At 40.1% G+C, this 25000-nt stretch overlaps 1 protein-coding gene and 1 long non-coding RNA gene across 2 annotated transcripts in view; one reads left to right on the forward strand and one right to left on the reverse strand.

Moving 5' to 3' along the window:
• Nucleotides 1-25000, forward strand: part of lrrc7 (leucine rich repeat containing 7) — a 121313-nt gene that overhangs the window by 22503 nt on the left and 73810 nt on the right. The window contains exon 2 of the mRNA XM_071486454.1: nt 5818-6095. The gene's annotated coding sequence lies outside the window, so the exon portion shown is untranslated. The remainder of the gene's footprint in view (nt 1-5817; nt 6096-25000) is intronic.
• The window catches only part of LOC139626191 (uncharacterized), a 4612-nt gene continuing 3072 nt past the window's right edge, over nt 23461-25000 (reverse strand). The window contains exon 3 of the long non-coding RNA XR_011692142.1: nt 23461-25000. This exon is cut by the window's right edge and continues 585 nt beyond it. This is a non-coding gene — a long non-coding RNA (uncharacterized lncRNA).

Genomic DNA, 25000 nt, shown 5'->3' on the forward strand with positions numbered 1-25000 from the left:
GCTGACACAGCAATGTTACTACAAAGCCCATATACTTGCTTGGTCTGGAGCTTTTGGTCTGATCATGCTGCTTCATCAGCTGATGGGGTTTGTTCAGCTGTCCACTGTAAATGTTGGTGGTTGATCCAATGAAACGCTGATTCAGACTGAAATATCTGTATAGCTATTGAATGAAATTATGTACATTTGAGTGTATTTTTAAAAACTGTTTGCATGTTAACAATTAGAATATTACTCAAAGGCACCTGTATGATCTGTATATGTAGCTAAACATAAAGATTACATGTTTTTTTTTTCTTTAACAATAGTGACAATAGTCTTAAATAGGCCACCTATAGGCCCCCTTCAAGTGGGTGCGTCCATACACGTAAGGTCAGAGGTCAAACATCAAAACAAGACAGAAAGAAGCTAAGTTGACTCGAAAATACAAATTAAATGGATAAAGCTCACAAAAAAATGAAACCATTAAAGCTAGTGCAGCAAAAATGTTTTAAGTTAACCAGTTTATTCAAAAATACGTTAGCAGCGGTAACATTAACCGCCCGCGGCGCTGAATGGAGAGGAGGAAAGAGGACAGAGGCCCGGGGCGAGAAAAGGAGGCCGCTGTCGACTCCGAGGACAAGCGGCATGACAGACAGGTACTGCTGCATGTTGCGACAGAGACAGGCTTAATGGTGCTGGCCGAGATAACAGCGTAGCTAACGGACACCGGAGCTAACGGAGCTAACGGACACCGGAGCTAGCGCTAGCGGAGCTAACGGACACCGGAGCTAACGGAGCTAACGGACACCGGAGCTAACGGAGCTAACGGACACCGGAGCTAACGGAGCTAACGGACACCGGAGCTAGCGCTAGCGGAGCTAAAGGAGCTAGCGCTAATGGTACGGAGCCTGCAATGAATTATTTTGCGCGCCTAAAACCAAACAAGTTAGATTTGTTCTTAAATACCAGCAAAACCACATTACAAAAATACACTTGTAATGGCACCAAACACTGTTTTGTTCAGTTTGTTTAGAAAAAGCTTTTTCAAGTGGAGTGACTGACCCGCAGCGCATCCAGGATTGTGGAACATAAGAAAACTGTCCGTGGTTCTTGAACAAGCCTTTCAACCTGACACCTGTTGCTATTATAAATAGCCGGATATTGCATATGGTGGGAAAAATGCGGAGAAAATGTAGTTCCGGGTCCGGCCCTGTTTCTCATTGAATTGAATATTATTCTATTTTTGAGTATTTTTTATTATCCTTCATTTTGTGATCAATATCTAATGTTTGTGCCATTTTGAAAATCCTTACTATGATGCTCTATGTCTATTTTTAATATTTCAATAATCGGTTTACTGATTTGTTGTGTTATTAGATGTTTCAGAAAGTTGTGAGGTCCTTTTCGACTTCCTTTTTGTTACTATATGAACAGGTTTGTACATTGCATAACTAGCTTTTTAGATACTTGCCAATTTATTAAACAGGGTGATGGATCATGGCCTTTATTTCGACACTGTTCTTGTTTTCAGTGATTCTCTGACTGGAACAAATGAAACCAAGAGGTAAATACAGGGCTGCTCTGTCTAATTAGTGCCGTCTGTTTCTTCTTCTCTTTAATCTTTCTTCGCTGTTATTAGCGTATGTCAACACACATCGCCACTTCACAGCAGTTTGTTAAAGAGAAAATCCACCTGTCATCTCCTGGTGACACAGTTCAAAAAGCAAAGAGGGGTCAATTAACTTTGGTAGCATCAGTAACCCTGTCATAAACATTTCATCATCATTCATTCATCTCCTTAGCTTCACTCGCTGATTCATTCAGTTAATTTCAATTATCCCGTCCTTTCTTCCTCCTTTTCAGTCTGTTTTTCGGTCAGCATATTGTAAGGAAGAAGAGATGAAAACAAAGTGACAGACAGAGAGAAAGGCAAGATGGATGGAGTAGAGGGAGGAAAAGCTCGCTGGTTGGCAGATCTGTTAGAAAATCTACTGTGTAGTTGAAGAGTTGCTGGCTTGATCCCCAGTACCTGACTGTGCCCACTACAATGCTTTGAATTACAATGAAACTCCTGAGGGATGTTTTCTTTCTCCTCGCTGAAGGAGGCTTAATTATTCACAGGTTTTATTAGTGTAAGCCATTAATAAACAATACTTCCCTTCCTGACTATAAAGCAATCTGTCAACACGAATCTTAAATGGTTCAAATTTTGTGCTGCAGTTTGGTGCATTACAACAACATTTCTAGTTTGACACTAACATTGTTTACAGATTTCTTTCATCTAAAAAACACAGTTCAGACTTATTCTTTTCTGAAGTTTTGTCATTACTGTTCTTTTCACATCCCACCCTCATCTGACCTTTTCAGTCTAAAACTGTCACGCCTGATGGTACCATTACCATGTTCCTCTCTATTTATGGGAGGAATATAAAGGAAAGGAGAGTTGAGATGTGGGAAGGAGGGGAGGAGAGGTAAGAAAAGGAAACGGGAGAGGAGAGAAAATGATAGGAGTGGGAAGGAAAGCAAAGGAAATGATATAAAGAGAATGAAAGAGGAGATTAAAGGACAGAAAAGAAAGGGAGAGGAAAGAAAAGAAAGAAGGAATTGCAGGGAGTATGGGACCATTGTGAGTTCCACCGCCTTGGGCGACACTCTCCACGCATCCCTCCTCACGTGGCTTTTGCTCCTCCATCTTCCTCCCTTTCTTCGTTCTCAGTCTCCTCCTCTCTTCACTCCCCTCTCCTCCCTCCTCAGCTCCCTCCCACTCAAGGCAGGAGCATGCAGATGATGGGACGTATGGATTGTTTTCCCTGTGTCTCCTCCTCTTCTCATCTCATCACCCCAGTAATGCATGACCAGAATGCATGTGCCTTTTTGCACATGTAGGACTTAAATTTGTGTGTGTGTGTGTGTGTGTGTGTGTGTGTGTTTCAGGGACTTAATGTAGATTGTGCTGCCGTTTTGTGTGTGTGTGTCTGTGTCTCTCTCTCTCTGTGTGAGCGTCCCAGAAAAGGCGGACATCGGGGAGTTGTGCTCCACTTTCACTCCGTTATTAATTCACCCTTCGCTCCCACTCTGTTTGCCAGGATGGACGGGATGGAGAGAGGGAGGACAAACAGATGGAAGTGAATGAGTTCAAGGGAGAGTCGAGACAGACAGTAAACACTCATTTTTTGTTGTTTTTCTGGCTCTTGCATTCATTCATTACAGTATATTAAATAGGAATTTCATTTGCACTGAAGATTTATTTTAAAAGGAATCTAATTTCACCACTCCTTGAATCCTTGAGAAATTGCAGTTATTCATCCAAAAGGAGGCACTGGATTTGTTTTTTTTCACAGATAAGAACAGGGTGGAGCGGCCAGTAGACTGTGGGTGGGCTGGGGAGTCAGCATTCAGAGTATTTAGAGAGAAAAAGACTTTGTCTGTGTGAGCTTTTTGAAACTGAGGGGAGGACCATGGACTAAGTTTGTGTAAAATCTCAGACACCATTGCAGAGATTTTGATGACACTTTAAGGCATGATTTGCATTGTTGCTGTATTCAAGCGCTGTCAAAGTCAAACTATGTGTCTGAGAAAGGAAAATACACTGATGATTATTTATTGATTGTGAGGGAAACTGCAGGGTTTGTTGAGATGTTATAATTACTTTTGCTTTGTGAATGGACAAAACATATACCATTAAAGGCTTGTACCCAGCTCAGATTCTCTAGGAATTATACTTACGTAGACTGTTCTGCTCCTCATCATTTACACTGAGAGGAAGAATTGTGCCCCCATGTTGCACGTAATAATGTATTAAAAATGACAAACAAAAGGATATGGCTGGTAACAGTGAGAGTAAACATACCATGCAGCTCTAGGCTGCAAAGCTGCTTTTATTTTGAAACAGGAAGAACTGACAGGCATGGAATTGTATCGTGAAAAGGAGAGGATATGTTTTCTTCAGATGAAGCAGGGAATACACTGCCTCTATATAATATGTTATATTTATATTTACTATTTGCATGTGTATGTGTGCCGGTATCTAGGCTAACCCTCTCTGTCTCCAATCATAATCATACATTCGACACAGGTCTTTGTCTCCATAATGAACCTCACAATGACTCACATGTTGTTGCCATGGTGACAAGCAGCCCCACATTATTGGATATCATTTGGATTACTTGGACAGACAAACTGACACACATGCAGGCTGCAGCTACTGTGTTATCTCATTGTTGGTTAACTTACTGTTGCCACCAACAAAAGATTAACTCATCATTGCCAAGCAATACTTTCATTTGATTTGTGTTCTGTAGACATTTAGTCTGGAGTTAATGAACGGACTGTAAACAAGGAAGAATGATGTACAAGTTTGTGTTGAGGGCACAATGAGTCACGGAGCTCCTCACGTTTAATCGCCATGTGCAAAGGGAAACAAACAGCCCAGTCGTTTTGAATACTTGATTCAGTGCATTTGAACTCGGAAAGAGTCACAAACTACTATGTATAACTGTTGTGGAGTGTTTCCTAGGTAACTCCTTTATTTATATATATATATATATATATATATATATATATATATATATATATATATATATATATATATATATATATGAGAGGATGTCAGAGATGCAAATGAAAGAAAAATGTATTATATTTTAAGAGGTGCACTGAAGTTGTTGGCAGAAGGCTGAAGAAGGAAATCAAATGACGCAGGGGCAGAAAGTCATCAGTATTTATAACCCCGCATTTTACTGAAGACTGCTGTTGTCTTCCGTCAGTGCCAAAACAGCCACTTTGTTGTTACACAGATGTGACAAAACATCAGCCCAGCATTGTCACACTGAGATTTTAGCTTAACTGATTGCATTAATGGAGAGGAGAGACAAGTATTTGTTATTTTAAGTGACAAGGGGAAAATGCGTTTGCAGCGGTTTGGAGTCAGCACAAAGCTTTTATTGTCTGGGGATCAGTTTTGTTGGAGTTCAGTTTTTAACGGTTAATATTGTGACAGCTTCTAGTCTTCCTTTTCTTGCGTCTGTTTGCTGTAATCAATCAATAGTTTTTATATTCTTGATAAAAATGACTCTGCATATCACATAATATGTCATCAGGTTGTTTATCCATGTACTTACACAAGAAAATCCTGCTTGAAGGCAGTGAAAATACAGCATCGAAGACGGGAAACCGGCTATAAAGAAGGGAATTCCTAATAGCCACAGAATTTGCCTGTTGCCAGTTTTTGTCTTCCTCTGTGTGAAATCAAAGACCTGTTGTTTCAAAAACCATTATGAATTTCAGTAGTAAATCTGTCACCATTACCAATAAGTGGGTTTCCATCCAAATGAAGTTTTAACTGTCACCACACTTTCAGAAAATCGGCAAAAGAAAATGCAAATGAACGCACATTTCCATCCACTACCGTTATGCCAATAATAGGACTTTGTCAGGCTTTACAGCTGGTGACCCTAACTCTCTAGTCGGGTGCCAATAAATGCAGAAGAAGAGAGTGCAGCAAGAGAGTGTCTTCTGTGGACATTTAGGTCATATGCTCCTTCTATGTCATTAATTTACCAAGTCTGTTTCCATTGTGCTTTATTTACATTTTGCTCGTATTGATACATTAAATTTACAGTCTCAGACAAGCATAAAAACCTTTTTGCAATATTTTAGGCATTTTTTCTAATTTCTGGCATTTCCTCTGTGGGTTTATATGTGCAATTTGAGAACTGAAATTGAAAAAAAAGGTGGAAACCTGACCTATTGTAAACTGCACTGAATAAACTGGGGGAGGCGGGGCTTAGCAAACGATAAATTGACACAGAATTTTCTTTTTCTCTGTTCACACAGGAAACCTATATGAAGACGCCACTAAAAGCTTCAACAAGACAACTGCTGCTGACTGCTTAACGAATGACAAACAGGAACATGTTCAGCAGAGCGTGGTACCCATAAGGCCGTGCAGGGGCCCAGTGGGAGGGGTTACGAGGAGGCAGAGATGAACCTGACCAACCACAGACCGTCCCCCGGGGATATAAGCTCCACCCACCACTGATCTCTAGGGTGACTGACAGCTGGACCGCCGCCTCATACATCGGCATCTGAACCTTTATTGGCCCACAGTACAGGTAGGAAATGATGACAGGAGCTGTTTGTCTTTATCATCAGCTTTTGTAATTATCACCCTGACTGTCAAGCTTGAAGGAAGGGAGATGAAAACAGGAGCTGAGGGGTGAGGAGCTTGAAGTATGTGAGGTAGGAAATGGGTTTGGGGGGGGGTTATATAAGTAAAGCCAGTTTGACATGAATATTAGAGTTATAATGGAGAGACAGATAAATGGGAGGAAGCGTTGCTTGGTTGTACACATGAAAAATGAGAAATAGTTGTATGAAAAAAAAAAAGAGTTTAAGAGAGAAATTAAATTGTCTGCATACTCTCACCTCAGCATCCAGCCAGTCGCTGTGTGAAGTGGGTGTAATTGTTGCATTGTCAGTTTTGGAAAGTTATGAAAATTGTCAGACACAGTTCACACTTCTACTACGTCAAACAAGTCTGAGGGGAGGGGTTTTTAGATGCTCCAACAAGCACTTAATCTGAGGCATACTGAGGCTTCTCTGCACTCACTATGCATTTAGATGGAAAGTTTTGTATCAAGTTAAACACACTTTCGATAAAGATTATAGAGGAGTTTGTCTTTGAAGTTTTTGATTGAAGCAGCAGAGAAACTATGAAAGTGTTACTGGACAATAAATTTTATGCTATCATCTCATTTATGTCTGCTGAAACAAACTATAGATGAACTGTCATATTAATAATAATAACAACCTTTGTCCACGATACAAAATAATGTTGGTGAGTGTCACAAAAAAACAACAACTAACAAAACCTTTTCAAGTTAATGGTAAAGTGGTTTCAGACTGTTGGACCCCACTGTATATTCACATCAAATGTGATTATGCAAGTATAGGTTCTAAAAAAAAAAAAGGAAAAATACTAAAATATGGAATCAGCATCAAGCAATAAAGATCTGGTGCTGATTCTGCTAAATTAAAGTGGGGAAAAAAATAAAATTTATGGTGCACACTGAGTTTCACTGCTGCATGTTAAAGCGGCACATTGGCCATTTGCTGACCTACTTCAGGACGTCTGTGGGACAGGGTGAGGAGCTGTTGGTAGAGCTGGCACCGCGCAGACAGTAGAGAAATTGCAGGGAGCCGATCGACCCTGAACATTGTTGTGCCTGAGGGAAAATATGTGTTGACCACTGCTTTGATACATAAATCCATATGTTTAGCTCACTGGTGTGCATTTGCCAACAATGGTGAAACTTGAGTGCCTTTAAAGTCATTGTGTTCATAGTTTTTGGCTGTGTCCAAACCCCCCCCCTCATTCACTACTGTGTATATAGTGGACACTCAGTAGTAGTTCCATTCATTCCCATGATGGTAGGGAAAACCCTACACATTAACACACGTATAATATACAATGATTTATATGAATTTTATGAATTTATATGAATTTATATGATTGTCAATAGTGTTTTGTAATAACTGTTGTTATGAGGAGCTGCTGTTGTTTCCGTGTGATAAAAAGCAGCACAAGCACACAGGTGACAGTGAAACAGCAGCTGTGGCAGCTCATTTTTATTTTACCATATGAGCCAATGAGATGCAGGAGAAACCTTTTAACACAGGCTGAGTGAACCAGGGGTCTGATGATAATGGTTAAAATCTGTCAAGCAGTGACTTGATGACTAAACTTTTCAGATAATATTAATGAAAAACATATGTCGTGTAACATCCCAATCTTGAAACTGTGATTTGTTAAGATCAAAGGTTCCTCATTTGGAGCATGTGTCATGATAAGTCTGCCTTGAAACTGTGAGATATCTTTTTTTTTTTAAAGATATTTTTTGGGGCTTTTTTGCCTTTATTTGACAGGACAGTAGAGAGTGACAGGAAAAGGGCAGGGAGAGGGGGAATGACATGCAGGAAAGAGGTTGGGAGTCAAACCGGCGCTTGCCTGCTAAGAGTATCTGCGCTCATGTGGTGTGCGCCCTAACCACTCGGCTATCGGGTCGCCCCAAATCTGTGAGTTTTCTAATGTGGGTTGGACTGGACAAACCTCACGGGGTGCCCGAAATAGTAAGGGCTCATCCTCAGGTAGCATAAACATATTCAGTAAATTTCATCCTCTTGGAAGCATGAAGGTCCCTGGCAAGATTTAGATATATCATACATACATTTTGGAGGTGCAAGAGAAAAGATCACTACTGAAGTGTCCTTCTAGTGGGTCTCCCATCTGCAGATGGTCCAGAATGCGGCAGCCCACCTGGTCTTTAGTTGGCCTAAAGGGGCAAATGTCCTTTCTGCTTCTTATTGACCTACACTGGCTACCCATGGCCACCCAAATCAAATTCAAGTCACTAATGCTGTCCTTCAGAGAGTGACTTCTGGGTCTGTACCCATCTACTTATGATCCTTCTTAGCCACTGTGTTCCTCCAAGGGATGTTGTGTGGCATTGCACACAGGGTAATTGCAGTCCAGACTGTTCTGGTCTGTGGTTCTCTGATGGCAGAACAAGCTACCAGTTGCTATTAGGGCAGAGGCGTCCCTCTCTTTCCTCAAGAGTCTCTTGAACACTGATCTCTTCAGAGAGCACCTCCTCGCTGAACAACAAACATGCCTTAGTAGCCCTCACTATGCACTTTCAGTGCACTTCTTTACCTAATCTCCTTGCACTTACTGAATATATTTAGTACTTAGACCAAGGTCTCCAGCTGTACTGAAGTTTAGTGTTGTTCCTTACTTGTAAGTCCCTTTGGATAAAAACTTCTACCAAATGAGTAATTGTAAATGTGAATATGAAGCTGTTTCAACTGTTGAGGTTACAGACCAATACAAATCTATATAACTTGTCTGTTTTGAATTTATGTAATATTTTGTGCGAGTGTCGCAAAAACATGAAATGTGGCAAAAACATTTCACTGTGTATTAAGTAGGTTTGTACTATTTTAAATATCCATAGTTCTCCAGATTAAGGCCCACAATTTAAGTGATGTGTCAACTGCCATTTCCATGATAAAGATAACAGAAGGACCTTTGTTTGTTGAGCATGTTCATACTTAACCAGACACATGGAACCATGTTAACTCTTGTGAACAGACTTTCTCATCAACTTTCCAAATGTCTGTTGTGGGGAAAAAATATTCACAGACAGAGACGAGTCTGTCAACAGTTTGATCTCTGACTAATAAAAAATTATTTCTCATTGAGCTTCTTTTAAATCTTTCAGAGCATTTTGTTTTCATAGCTAAACAGTAGGCCAGAATCTTTCTCGAAGTTTTTTTGTACTGCTGAACAACAGACTGAATTAACTTGAAATCTAACCTTGCTGGACAGCACGATGGAGTGCTTTCAGAGGTTTTTTCTAATTCCAACTAGGAATTAAAAAATTAAAATGTGGTCTTTGTATTGTATCACCTAAACGTGTGTGTGTGTGTGTGTGGGTGGGTGTGTGTGTGTGTGTGTGTTTTGAGTGGGTGTTTGTGTGGGTGTACATGGGCCAAGTGTAGTGTAGCAATCTCATTGTGGTTTTTTTTCCCTCTGTCCTTCCTTTCTCTTCCTCTCTCTCTGTCTCTCTATCTGCTGTTGCCATGGAAACCAGTCCTACTCATCCCCATATATCCGTTCGCTGAGTCAGGGAAAGGAGGGTGTTGTTTGATTGGGGTGGTCCTATCAGAATCACTAGGTGGCATCTCAGACCCATCTACCAAACAGCATCAGGCTGCTCGTAGCAGTTTGGAGATATCGAGTCTCACTCAGCTTTCAGGATCAACCCAATGGAATCATTCAGAAAGAGGGAAAGACCTCCCCTTTCAGCATTATTCACGGATGCCTTATTTGACCATGTACTGTAGCTCCTATATGGCTTTGTTTAATGCAGTTATAACTGAATTTATTTTGATCATTTTCCTTTCTAAAAGTCCCAAGATGAGAGACAGAGTTGACACTTGAACTCCCAGGAAAGCTGCTACTCTCCGGGGAAAAGCACATCTTCAGTAGTGACCTAACACTGTGCCCGAGGTCATAACTGGAAAGTTCAACCATCACAGTGATTGCAAATGTTTTACTAATTGTGCCTTTTTTCACATCATGTATAATTCTCCTTTTTACCTCCATAGCTTATAACCCACTTGTTTATCCTTAAGACTAATCCATCAGCGTCTAATGTTCCCTCATGTGATGTGATGTGAAATGACATCAATTTAAAGGAATAGCTCACAGTGTATTTTCGAAAATACACTTATACACTACCTATTATTTACACAGTGTATCTCCCAAACACACAAATGTAAAAATTAAAATTTTCTGGTTTTAAAGAGAGCCATGTAACAATTCCCTGGTGAAAAATAATTCCCAGAGTCCTGTCACTGTTAGGTAGCCAGGTTTGGTACCATCATACACATATAGAGGCTGATATGGAATCTTATCTGCAAACTCTTTGAACTCTAGCTGTTCTCCCCTGCTTTCAGCCTTCATGCTCAGCTAGCCTGACCACCTCCTGGCTCCAGCTCTGTACTTAACACATGTGGATGACAGCAGTATCAATCTTCTAACCCAACCTTTTCTCCTAGAAATGACATTTATATGTCACTAAACTGTTTTCCCTTTAACATTGTGGTGACAAATTATTATTATTATTATTATTATTATTATTATTATTATTATTATTATTATTATTATTATTATTATTATTATTATTGTGTTCAGAGGCAGCTTTTTTTTTTAAATGAATGATCACAAAGTGCTGGATGGAGTGGATGGTAAGAGAACAAAGTGAGGGACTTTGCCACCAGAGACCAGGGTTTGCATCCTGACTGAGTCTTGACTTTATTTTTAAAACGATCATGTTTTTTATTAAATGTAATCAAACATGCTGCGTCTCAAATCACTGTGGCCTAAACATAACTAAAAAAATGCTGTTGTCACAACAAGTGGATATAGCATTGAATACACAATACATTTGCTGTTGCAAATTAGTTGTATGTAAAAGTAGTTTCTAGGAGACAGGGATGTCTCATCTCACTCTCCAAAAGAGGCCAAATAGTCTTACTTCCCAAAATAGCAATATATTCCTTTGGGGAAGTAATAATACCTTGGCATGGGACATTGAGAGTCATGATGGGTCACTGGATTCACTGAAATAATCACTGGGTGAATTGACTTGCTCAGGAACAATAACCTTACATAACTGGATGTTACAAAAAACAGTTGCACACAGTAGGCCACAATGAAGCTCATTTCATACTCAAAGTCATTTGCACAATGCTCTATTTTAGTGGTCCTATATTTTCCAGATGATTTCCTGTAAACTTTCCTGATAAATTCCTTAAAATGAGCTGGTGTTTAGCTGTTGACAAGGATAATTCCAAGAAAGACCTATGCAGTTTGGTATTAATTATAAGGGAAACAGTGAAAGTTGATTGTTACAGATGTTGTAGCCAGTAGCCAGTCCTCAAGTTCAAGTTTTTAAGAAAAAACAGGAACGTATGTAGTAGGCAGGTGAAAACTAATTTGTACATTGATGTCAGTGTCCATTACTGTCTTCTAGAAAGAATACAAAACTTTACAGGTAATTTAAAACATGTCTTAGCCAGTGTACGACCCAATACCATATGTGCTAAACAAGCGTTGGGAAGTGACTCTCTTGATATCAAAAGGACGTTTGCATCAAATGCAGAACACCTTGAAGTGAAGATTGTACAAATCCTGCAGAGAAGAGAGATTAAAGGTGTCAAGATAAACTTTATGCTCACTGATATCAATGTATTCCAACCAGCCAGGCTGAATAAACTGTATCTGCAGGCTATGATATAATTGGCTCCAGTGTTGGTTTTTGTTTATCTTGCCACAAAAATATACACAAGCATACAACCACCTCATCTCATGGGAACTATGTTTTTCTCACCCCCCACAGACTCAGTGGGGGAATCGCTGACATGACTGAGCTGTAATTAACACGATACAGAGGGGGGAACGTACTCTGGATGGCATGATTCATATGGACACATTTAAAAAAGAAAAATAGGATAAAATTTACTACTTTAAGACTGAAGAAGCAGTATAAGGTTTGTGCAAGATGATGATTGCAATCTTTCAGATTTGTATTTTTTGGGTGGCATGTTGCTTTAAACAGTTCCCTTGTACGTGGCATTTGCTGGAACAACGCCTTTGTGATTGCATTTTGTTCTCCATAGAAGAGGACGGTAGAGCATCAGTGAGCAGTTGGGCAAGTCCATAGCAATTGAAGCAATTGCCAATGAATCTCATGGGATTGAATCTTCAGTCTGAGCTGACTGAACAGAGTTAATGGCTTTTGAGAACAACTCCTGTGTGACTCAGTCCTGGGGCCACATTACAGGAACATCCGAATGAGAAAAATCTTATCTTAATCCCATTTAAGAAAGCAATTTAGAGTTTTTCAGAGGCAGAGGTGTTGTTGAATGCACTATTGTCTATCAAGCAGTAATGTAACAATCTGTAAATCACCTTCAATCTGCAGCAAAGATGTGAAATAATTTGAACATGATTCATGATTGACACTGTGTTGTGCGCTAAAAGCACACATGCACAGGAGCCATTTTTTTGTTGTGACAAGTTTTGATATCCAAAAGAAGATATATTTGTGGTTTTAAGTAGCAAAAACCATCTCAAATAAATTAAATAAACCATCTTGTGTCGGTCTCTGAGCCTTCTGATTCGCTGACTGTTTGCTAGGTGACGCTCAGCCAGCCCAACCACAGGTAATGGATTTTAGCCTACTACTGCAGTTTGGTAAAACTCACTGGTAAATGAAATGGCAGTCAATGCTTAAATTAGTTAAACAGACTTGAATGCTCCAGTATCTCAGAAAAAGTAAACTTAAGCCACTTGTCTCTAACATTACGATCCTTCGGAGGGCGGTGCAATGATATATTGGCTTCCTGACAACCAGAGTTTTGATACGCTCACAGTATTCACATAGCACCTAGACCTGCTTTATGTTCAAAATCTCACTTTCTACAATGTTGGACCTATAGGAAATTCGCCCTTCTACCTCTGTGACCTATGACTACCCATTATACCCTTTTCTTCATAGACATAGAGATTTTCCTGTGTAATTCCAGCCTGTGACGTCATGACGTCATTGTGTCGTGTTTGCAGTCTGCCTTCGGTCGGCTGGTTTTAGCCCTTTATCTGTCTGTCTCTCCTCCACCCTCTGTGCTCATATGTACAGTGTTTTAATTCAACCAAATCCTAATTCTTTATTTACAGGTTTTTCTGTTTCTGTTGTTACACAACAGAACAGGTTTGACATAGTGACTGAAACACAGCCCATAAAGAATGCATCTTAATCATCAGTCACTTCCCAACCTTTCCCAAACCGCTGACCTACACTGCCGAAATCATGATTTTATAATCACAATGTCATCTGACAAAATCACTACACACATAAGTTAAACAAAATGGCGGTGTTGTGATTTTGGCAAAATGTTCTTGTAAAATGGTCACTCACAAAGAAAATTAGATGCTCTTTAGGTCCACAAGAACCTGACCTCGCACTCACAAAGTAACGAAGGTTTGTCCAAAAAGTTTGTCGCTATATACATTTTGAAAAAAAAAGAAGAAAAAAAAAGTAGCTGAAGGTGTCTGAAAAGTTAGTAAATCTAGCAACAAAGTCACTAATTTGGTAACACTGCCTGTAAAATCTACATTGATTTATACATTAAAGCATGAAAATAACTTTTATACCATATTGTGTTCATGTGAAACTCAGGTGCTGATATATGTTGATGTGTTAGATAATCATGTTGAATGTAGCTTACGCATAGGGTTGTAATTTGATTAAGTCAATAATGTGGGTAAGACCATTGTTCATGTACTCTGATTAAGATAATATGCTTATGTGCTTAGTCAAAGCATAATCACAGTAACATATTGTTGCTGTTGAGTGACTGACAGGCAGGGATGGGGGCATCTCCTTGGGCTGCAGAAGCATATACCAGAGCTCAGGCATGGACATAGATAAACAGATGCAGAGAGGTCATTTAACATGGAAGAGAGGGTGTGTGTAAGGGCCAGGGCTGGGACACAGGCCTGCCTCCTGTTATTGGCTAAACTGGGATACGTTTAGGGAATACCCTCTTTGGCCACAGGCAACTAGCGCCATTTCTAAAATTCATCCTCACAAGTAAAACAGCGTTTGGCCAAATTAGTTTTTGGGGTTTTATGAGCACAAGTGAAGTCAAGTCTTCCAACCAAATTTAAATGTTGAAGTCACCCAAATAGGAGAGGTATGTTTCAATTCAGTTTACCAGGATAATTCACTCAGCTTCAATACTGTCGAGGGAGTCATGGATACTTAACAATAAGATTAGATAATTGAAACTACTGTTTTAAATCTGTCAGTACAGTCTGTTGAGCAAGTGTCAAGGTTTTTGTTTAAATTTAAAATCCTGTGAGCTTATTGTTGGGCAATAGAAGTCTTCACTTTCAGGAAGTCACTGCTCTTAGCAAAGAAATAGTCCTGAACATAGCCCCCTGAAAAACCACAACTTGTCATTTTTTATACGCTGGTCTTTGTACAGATGAAATAAACGAGATATAAGATGTTATTACTGAACTGAAGTGCTGTCTACAGCATATCTGGGTCTGCTTTGTTGGTTTAGATCCTATCTAACTAACATAAAATTTTTATTAGCAGTTGAGGTTGAGAAGTCTGACACCGCTGTTTTAGACTTTGAAGTGGGCTCAAGGGTCTGTTCTTGGCCCCATTTTATTTTCCATCTATATGTATTCATCTTTTTTTTTTTTCTCCATCCATCTTCATCTCTCCACTTGCTCCTCTGCTGTCTTCTCTTCCTCTCCTCAGGTATGCTTTCTTCCTCAGCAGTTGCAGGAATGGTCGCTATAGCAACAGAGGGCCCACAGTGAAGTGTGAGAGTGAGAAAGAAAAGAAAGGAAATGAGAGGAAGAGGGGAAGGAGAGAGGAAGCAGGAGGGAGAGGAAAGTTTAAGGGTGAAAGCGGCACTTCATCCATCTCTGCCTCACAGCGTCTGTCTTTCTCTCTACATCTGTTTTTTTTTTTCTTTTTTTCTACACATAGATTGGTTTCCTAGAGCTTCTCCTGGAGCTTTCATCTGTTCCTTCTATCCATCCCTCCAGCTTTATCTCTAATCCTTCATCTATCCCTCTGTGTCGTGGAGTTAAGGGCCAATTATACCTTCTGGGTCTGACAAACATGGTTTATGATACACACAACCACGCTTTTCTCATATTTGTGTGTGCGTGTGCATTATATACAGCAATACCCCTCCTCCATTGTAAACAGGGAAGGATGGTTTATTGCTTGAGGTAAAAACTGCTTGTTAGCTACATTATTTACTTGTTGTTGAGGATGTTGTGGATTGATTTAAAACAGGGTATCACGCAGGGTGTCTCTTGACTGGAAGGCTCTCTCATTATCATGTGGCTCTCACTCTGCTTTTTGTGCTGCAATTCAAAGTTTGTCAAATGCAAATTAAATACCATTAATTTAATTTCAGCCTCAACTAAAATAACTGACACAGATGAAGATTTTAAAAGTAAGTGGGCATTCACATCACTGAAATGGAAATGATAAAATGTTTATGTCCTCGTCTGGTGTAGGCTATGTGCTGGAGAAGGAGAGAGTGTGTGTGTTTGTGTGTGTGTCTGTTTTAATCTCATTCATATATTCATCAGCAGGCAGAAGTGCTGACGCAAGTGGGAAGGAGAGGAGGCATGGAAGTGAGAGGCAGAATGTGTGAGATAAAGTGTGAGGAGGAGAAAGAAATCCAAATTCATCCATGCATCCATTTATCTATCCACGCAGAGAGCTAACGGTGATGCATACATCAAACATACAGAAGATAGAGGAATAGTGAATGAAGAGACCGGCAGTCGACTCAACAACACAGTGTGTCTCTGTTTACTCTTGTGCTGACAACATACGTGTAAAGAAAGAGGATTTACAAAAACCAGACACAATAAAACCTACAGATCAGAAAGAGAGGAAGATATAAGACCAAGAGAAGGATAGAAACTAGAGAGAGAGGGAAGGATGACAAGACAAATTTCCTGACTTTTGACCACGTCATTCATTACCCATAATCCATCAGGAGCATGGCTGTACTGTGCAGAGCTGGCTGACTCTCAAAGCTAACCATGAGTGACATGCATCTGTTTTTCACAAGAGTAAAAGCTGTTATACCAACATAATGATGTTGGATTAGTAAACACGACATGGGGACGCACATACAAAATTACATGTACTTGTCTGTGTGTGTGTGTGTGTGTGTGTGTGTGTGTGTATGTATGTGTGTTTGTGTGTGTGTGCCTGGAAAGCAATTTAAACAAGGATTCAGCCACTACCAATAATTGTGTGTGCTAATATTTTTCAGAGGGAAATCAGAGTGTCTTTATTTAGTTTAATCTTTATTTAAAAGACAGCAGCAGTCATTTCAGGAAGTGGCCCAAACTGATGCATGCTCTGTAGTGGCTGGAGGAAGTACGACAGGAGCAAAGCAGGAAGTTGTGACGTGATTAGAGTCTGCGGAGGAGGTCGGGTGGATGGATGGGTCAACAATACATCAGACTTTAACACGGGAAACAGCTGATCATTTTCCATTTCTATCCAACCGGCAGTATTGTTTTTATGAAACATGACAAAAGATTGTTTCATTACCTCAACTATGTGGTTATTAAAACCAAACCTTAGACACACAATTACCACATCACAAAACTTTTTTTTATTTTTTCAGCAGTTTTTTTTTTTAAGATTTTTTGGGCTTTTGTGCCTTTATTTGATAGGACAATAGAGAGTGACGGAAAGGGGCAGAGAGATGGGGGAATGATTCACAGGAAAGAGTTGTGCCAGTCAGAAGCCAAACCGGCGACCCGTCTGCTAAGAGCATTTGTGCTCATGTGGTACGAACCCTAACCCCTGGGCTATTGGGTCCCCCCCTTTCCAGCAGTTTTAGAAGACACAGAGATACGATGTTGTCCTGCTGATGAGGTCATCAGATCAGAGCATGCTTATATGTATCCCCGTTAGGACGTGGTCAGTTTATTTTGTCATTTAATTTGGAGGATTTGTAGATGTGCTGTTTGTGACAGTTACTTATCTAAGTTCACAGAGTGAAATACAGTGTTGATTTAACTCAGACGTGTGGGTGCCAGACAGGGCTCGAGGACCACCCTTCACCTTTGATTCCACTTAAACTAAGTTCAGCAATAAAACTGAGAGAGACACATTATAACTTTTGTAATTGTAGATGCAATATTTTACAAATCAACCTGTAACACTATGCATTTGCAAAACATTTTCATATGTTAAGATTTCTCTTTCTGTAATGTGATGCTCCATCTTGCATCAACCATTGTCTGGTTTGACTGAATGTGTATAAAATCTACAGTATACAATACTTAGGTGATTTTCTTTGTTGGTTGTGGCAGGTGTTGTTGCTGTTACTGAATGAATTCTATGGTAAAAAAAAAAGGTGGATGGCTCAGTCTTAAATAGATATTATGCAGTTTTACTGCATTTAAACCTGGGAAATGGTCCCTACTCACAGAAATATGTAATTACAATTAATTATCTGTCCATACACCACAAACCTGAAGAGACATGTTTGAACTGCAGCATTTCCTGGAAGTGATCTCCTTTAAAATCGTGGAAACTAAAATTGCAACCACCCATGAGAATGACTGTGACGAGGAGTACAGATTTGGACTGAGCGACTGCACCCACCTGCAGCTCAGAGTTGGAAAGACTAAAGCTGCCATCCTCTGTCACCATCCAGCATGAGGGGGTGGAGACTGTGAACTTGGAGGCTCACATCCTTCAGTGTGTGCAATCAGTTACTCCCTGTGTTGCCACTTGATTGGAGATTGGGCACTTTCCTACAGAGTGGTGTGCTAGGAAAGTTGCATTAAAGCTGGTCCAGTTAAGAGGCCTCAACACGCTTCACCAGGATCGTCAAGAAGGCCGTCACTGTTTTAGGAGTAAGGGTGTTTTTAGACTTGGGCCAACTTGACCCGAGATTATTTTCACAGAGAGTTTTAGTAGATCTGATGTGAAAAATAAACCTAACCAAACTGTGACTGTTCCAAAACTTGAACTGTGTTGAAAATCGTAACAGTGAAGTGACATCCGGAACAGTCTGTGTTGGTCATTGTAACCATAACAATGAAGGTCCGGTACGCCTCTTGCTGTAGGGGCACTATTTCAGAAGTCCTAGGTTAGAGGACTTGTTGGAACAGTATGTACTGTACAACTCCCAGGGGATATACCTGAATAGTCTTTACCATAGAAGTTGACAAGGTAGCAGGTGTAGGTTCAACCTGGTCTTCATATGCTCTTGTGAAGCATCCAGTCCCACAGGTGGGATGCAGCTAATCTTGCCAAGAGTTGTTGCGATATCTTGCTCTTGACCAAAGTCTTGGTAGCCACCATTCTTAGCAGGGCAATAATTCAAACACATTGTTTGATATGATGCAAAATATTGTTTTTCCACACAGCAGCAGAACGTGAGGAGGATTTGCTATGTAGACAAATTAACATTTTTGTCCCAAAATAAAAAAAAAAACAAGTGTGTTACTGAAAATGACACAGCCTCTCATAGTTAGCTCCACAGCTCCAGTGCTTAAAACTGTTGCCTTAATCCTTAATCATCCTAAATACAAGAACCAAGTTGCCACGCTTTACTGCACTCCAGTTACCTAGCAACACCCATTCACAAAATGTCATATAAGGCATAATGCAGTATGGAGGCTGAATGTACTCTCAGACTGAAAGAGAGGCAGAGTGAGAGGACATTACAGAGACGTGGCTTTACAGTAAACAACATACCAGGAAACAGGCTGTTCTGTTCTGTGTAGATGTTTAGAAAGACAACTGAGAGATTCTGGTCAGGTTGCAGTTTATAACTCTGATGACTGCAGAATAGTCGGTTTGGTTCATGAACTCATCATTTCACATGATAGCCCAATAACAAGATTTGTGTCCCCCTAGCACATCATCAGTCTTGTCAGCCTGCATCCTGCATCCTTCCAAAGATCCCCAGTAAGTGATTCAAGTCACTTCATATCCCACATAAGCTGGAGCTGCTTTTACATCCCACTCTGTGCACAGTACAGTATCTTTGTCGTGCACGGTTTCAGCTCACTGTGTTGTTTACATGCCAGCTCCTACCTACCATGTAATCCCATGCATTTCCCTTCTTTCCTTGCTATGTCTTTCTATTGTCAGTCAGTCGTTCAGCCTGCTGGTCAGCCAGCCAACCAACCTACAAGCCAGCCAATTAGTCATCTCAGTGGGAGCAGACTAAAACTTGGTCTGTTCCCACACCTAATACCTAACAGATCTTAAGGCTTACAATACAGACAGTAATGGGCACCCTGCACAAGACAGCTTTATAAACTGCAGTAAAAATAAATAAATAAATAAAACACAGTGATTCATGAAACTGTGTTTCCATAGCAACCATGGACATGTCATATTGGCAGGAAGAAGATAGTGGGACAAAGCTGCCTACTGTTCTGCTCTACTCTTGTCCTCTCCAGTCTGCTCTAATCAATTATTGTTATATTCTTAGATCATTGTGGCTTCACTTGTTGAGGACAAGAATCACTGCCAGTTTAAAATTTACTTCTGATTTTATATGCAGCCATTTCAAATGTGAGCAGATGTCTTTAAATGAATAAAGTAAACATTTCCTAAACCTGCAGTGGGATGGTCTAAACCACACTTGTTGGTATCTTTAGGGACTTTTCAGATGTTATTCCTCAAAGGAAATGAAACATTTTTTCCCCACCATGCGGAACAATGTTAATTTGTTAGTTTCCAAAGCAGTTAATTGCATATTGGTAGAACTGATGCTGATGCATTTACGGTTTTAGCCTTAGGCATAAGCAAATTAAGCAACTGTTAAGGGGCTCACAGCCACGATGACAAATTAAGTTGTTTTGTCATAATTTCAATATTTATTTACACAAAATGATCATTATTTGTACTGTGCTATGAGTGCCCTTTCCACACATGGGAAACAATATTTAATTTTTAGTTTTTTCTTTCCTCATTTCTCCTTTGCAACAATAGTTTTGTTATTGTTTAAAACCTATATCCTGAATGCTGTTCTGTCCTAAGTTCACTGCGGTGCTTCAGTACGCCAAATTCTCAATGCCACTGGTGTTATCTTCAAGTGCCAGTTATTAATAGCTCTTGTCTAATCCAAGGAGATGTATGACTGGTGATGTCGTATCATGTCTTTCGCAGGTTTAAGTAAAGTCAGTGGAGTTGAGGTGGTGCAGGAAAACGAGGAATTCAGTTGCACAAATTTAAAATAGAGCTGCACATTAGTATTTTATATTTGTACTTGTTCACACGCCTCTTGCAAGGAAAAGATCCATTTCTCCTCTTTCTTTTATGTGGTCGGCACCCAGAGATGGTCAAGCAGGGGAAAGCCTGTGGTGTGTGTGTGTGTGTGTGTGTGTGTGTGTGTGTGTGTGTGTGTGTGTGTGTGTGTGTGTGTGTGGGGCATGCCCCTCACTGCTGTGACTGGAGTTGAGAAAGTGTCTCCATGAATCACATTATGATCTCATATTACTTATACATGGATCTATGAATTATACAAAGCCTCAGTGGATTGTTCACCTATATGCACCATCTTGCTGTTCACGTGCATGAATACAGTCTTGCATAGTTTCACTGCACAGCAATGCAGCAGATGAAACACACTTCTACTAAAGGCTGTAATCAGTGCAGAGCTGGTGCTGTCAGAGCAGAGTCTGGGGTTCACATCCAGGGTCCAGTCTGTGGTTTGGTTTACGCAACATAAGCTCTTTGGTTCAAGTTAGGACAGTGGTTCCCAACCTTTTCCAACTCATGACCCACTTGAAAATCTCAAAAATGTTGGTGGCCCACATCAAACCCTGTAACAATATGAAAGCCAAATAAGAGCAATAATGAAAATGTTCTCAGACGACTTTTTATTTGAATGAATTTTATTTTCTTTTTTGTTTGACAGATTTGAGGTTTTATATGTTCAGTGACAGCAGTGCAGCTCTGTTTAACCACACAAGTCTCTCAGAATTGGTTTGGTCTTGAATATTTCTGAGATGGTTTTGCATTGTTCTGTTTGAACTTGGTGGAAAAGACTTGAACTAGACGCAGATGACCACAGTTATTGATGCTACTTCTCTGAAATCAAAACCTCATAGTGTGACATTGCAAGATTTGAGGCTATTTATCTTCCAGTTCCTTTTCTTGTTTTGTATCTTCCTGCAACATTTCGTTGCCAAGTGGCTCCGGCTAAAGATCCTCTTACTGGCTGGAAATGTATTTGTTGCTTGGCAACATTAACTTACTGAAGATCTTAACAAGAAGCAACTATTGAGGCTTCAGCGATTTAATCACACAACTCTTTTTGTTGGCTCTGCACAAGAGTGTCAGTTTGCTGCCTGACATCCTGCTATGATACCTACAGGGTACTATCTCATGCTCATATTGTCTCTCAGGGATGCAATGGAGTGTGTGTGTGTGTGTGTGTCTGTGTGTGTGTGTGTGTGTGTGTGTGTGTGTGTGTGTGTGTGTGTGTGTGTGTGTGTGTGTGTGTGTATTTTAACGACACTATTCTCTCAACAACCATCCTCCCCTGAGACACACGCACATGTTCTTATCTGTGCTTTCCATGACCGTCATTGACAGTGACAAAGATAGATGGGCACAGACAGAGCTGGAGCCTTATGCAGAATTTAACTAAAGCTGCCTGTAGTTTGGACACTGCAGTTTTGACTGACAGTTCATTGACAGTTCATACTGTATCTGTGGAGCTGGGAATCCTGATTTTATGAGCATCATTGTTATATTTTGAGCTAAAACTCACACAATACATGTGAGGTGTTGTAGGAGATGAATTTGGTGCATAAAATAGGCCACCTCTCTAAATGTACAGCAGTGCGACCTATGTTTTGTAGCAGCCCCAAGCTTGGCTCTCTAAACCAGAAATGCCCAAAATAGGAGCTGTGGGCAAAATCAGCTGAATCTGAGCTCCCTGAAATAGGACCTGTGGGCAAAACCTGGCTCTCAGAAAATGAGTTTGGCCCACCAAGGTGTTACACAGAGTGCAAATGTGCTATTTCTCATCTATTGTGTTTAAATTTGACAACTTCTCATTTGAGTTACTTGAGAAAAGGCACAAATGAACCTTATGAGGCTTTCAGTGTCTTTGTTTTAAGCAGCATTTATTAAACCTATTCATTCCCTTAGTTTAGAGAATACAAGCACCCTTGTGATATTGGTTTCCAAATAAGCCTACATGTTGGTGTCAGCATGCTTCCAGATTAGCAGAAATGTTTTTATCTTCCTTTATTTTCACACAATAGTCAGTTCACAGTACTGATAAAAAAGAACAGAGTATAGAATCAAGCAGATCATCCTGTTGAAAAAAGTCACAATCCACTTTAAAATACAAACACCTTATTTCAGAAGTGGTTTAAATTACAGGAGAAGCAGCGAGCTTGCAGAAAAATGTTTAACATACAGCTAATTATATACTTTTTGTGATCAGGCTAATGAACCACAAAAAACCACAAGCAGCAGTCAGTCATAAACAGACACAACATGAAGCCTAGTAAAGCCCTCCCCATATTGATTTTAAATCACTATAAAACCTGGCCCCTTGTGGCTCACTGCTTTTATAAAACAGTGGTAATGTAATACACCACTGTAATCAAACAGAGAGCAGGTGCAAGAGAGCACAGCTGAATGTAGGAAAACCACTGGCAAATGTTAAGGATTCCTGTATATTTTACTCAATGGAACAGGTCTTACCAGTCGAAACAAAATCACCAGCCTTCAGCTCTATCGCTCAGAAACAGAAGATGCAACACACACCCATGTTTTGCTCTACATATCCATTTACACACAAGCCTTGGAAGGATGCCACTTACCATCCTTTCAACAACCACTGTAATTTTTAAAATATTTTTTTTTCCATTCGTGCTGTCATCTATTTCCTAAAAGTAGACCACTTTGTTGTAGGATGTCTTGCTTTGATATCTTGTTTTGAAAAAAGAACTTATTCTATATACTTTTACTCAAAAGCCCAAGGCTGTCTAAATTTGGCTCCTGCTGTTGCCAGGCAACAAATGCAATCCCAGATGTTCAACAAGACTTTGGCTTAAAAGTTTTTGTTAGTCTCTGAAGTTTCATCTCTGGAAGTGAAAAGCTGAAAGTGATGTTTTCTTTTTTCTGTGGACGTGACACGCCTCAAGGTGACCCAGCAAAACAGAGAGAGCTGGAGAGAGAGAGAGAGAGAGAGAGAGAGAGAGAGAGATGACTTGATGACTGACAGGGTGACTGGCTGGCCAGCCTCCTGCTTCCTCACAGACTGTTGTTAAACTCAGTCAATCTTAGAGAATCCCAGAGCTGCCATCTGGGATTAACTGGAGCTTTGTTTGGCACTGCCAACTGGCACAGATGGCATAAAGATACTATGAAATTTGTTAGAGAAGAGTTGAGTACAGTAGAGTGAAGTAGAGCTGAAGAGCTCTTATGTTTAGTCATCAGAGTCATGACAGGAACCACACCTTTTTTCTCGTCCAGAGGAGTTCAAGGGGAGTTATAAATCTACATTTCATTTTCCAGAGTCCAACTAAATTAAATTTAATTGTGCTTCTGTTGCTGTCATGACCTCCCACACAACTGGTCCACGCCTGGCAGTCCCTCTCCTGCAGTATAGCTTGTTGTCTGTTTGGATTTAGATGACCCTTTGAAAGGCATAATGGGGAAGCAGAGCATTGGAAAGCACTTGGAAGATAATAATGTCACAGCATGAAATCAATGATTTTTTGATTATTTCAATATATTTTATTTTTGGTTTTGACCCTTGTTTGGGTAGATTTGCTGAGCATGAAGGCTCCACATTCACACACAGTTACAAACATTCATATCTGGAAACTGGAACCTTCCCTACGTAAATGTATCCTGTGTTCTCTGCTTCTCTAATCTCAGCCCAGTTTCCCTGGGAACTAAATCCATAGCGAACAAATCTTCATGTCAGAATCATAGCTGTCATGTGCAGATGTTGTAGGCAGTAAGAAATGTAAAATATTGTTTGCAGTGGAGTTAGGGTTATGTTGATGGACCAGTAGCCAATAGCTTATGCCTTTGCCAATGTCAAATCTGATATTTGGCTTGTTTTTCCATTAATGTATTAACTTATTATTAATTATTTTATTTTTTTTTTTTGTCATATTAAATCAATATTCAATTTAATTTGCTCTGCCATAGATTCACGCTGGCATCCCACATATATAACCGATGTACGTGCATACACACTCCAACCAACTGACTGTCACTGACGCATTATATGTAATGTGTAGGTGGCGCGCTGCGATCAAAGCGGAGATCGATAGACAAACAGACAGAACACGTCATGTAGCTTGGTTTTGTTCGGCTGCTGCTTTTCAGGTTGTAAACCTTCGACCGTAACGCGGACATGAGGGTTTCCGAGAGAACAAGAGAACTGAGCTGATTGGACAGCGAGTAAAGCAAACCAGCAGCCACTCAGTAGGCTACTGACTGTGAGCAGCAATGTGCCACATAACATCTGTGATGTCCATCACAAAACCAACAAGGGTCCTCTGACCTTCAGCTTGACTACCACATCTGTACAGTTGTACAGTAACTGTGATTCATCATTTTTGATTTATCTGAATCTCATGTTTAACCTCTGGACTGCAATGACACACTTTCAGCAAACATCTAAATTTCCTGCGAACGGTTGCAGCTTTTTAGTTTGTCATACTAACATAAGTGATGATGGGTACATTTAGAAGTTTACCATTCACTGTCAACAGTAGTGCTATGGATACAAATAATCAGCCAGAGAGCTAAAACTTCAATGACACTGTGATCACTCTTTTGATAGATGGCACCTTTACCTTTCAGGTTCAGGTTTAATTTTG

The sequence above is a fragment of the Trachinotus anak genome, unplaced genomic scaffold (assembly GCF_046630095.1).
Source record: "Trachinotus anak isolate AG129_WGS33_773 ecotype Australia unplaced genomic scaffold, CSIRO_AGI_Tana_v1 ptg000010l, whole genome shotgun sequence".
Taxonomy (NCBI): domain Eukaryota; kingdom Metazoa; phylum Chordata; class Actinopteri; order Carangiformes; family Carangidae; genus Trachinotus; species Trachinotus anak.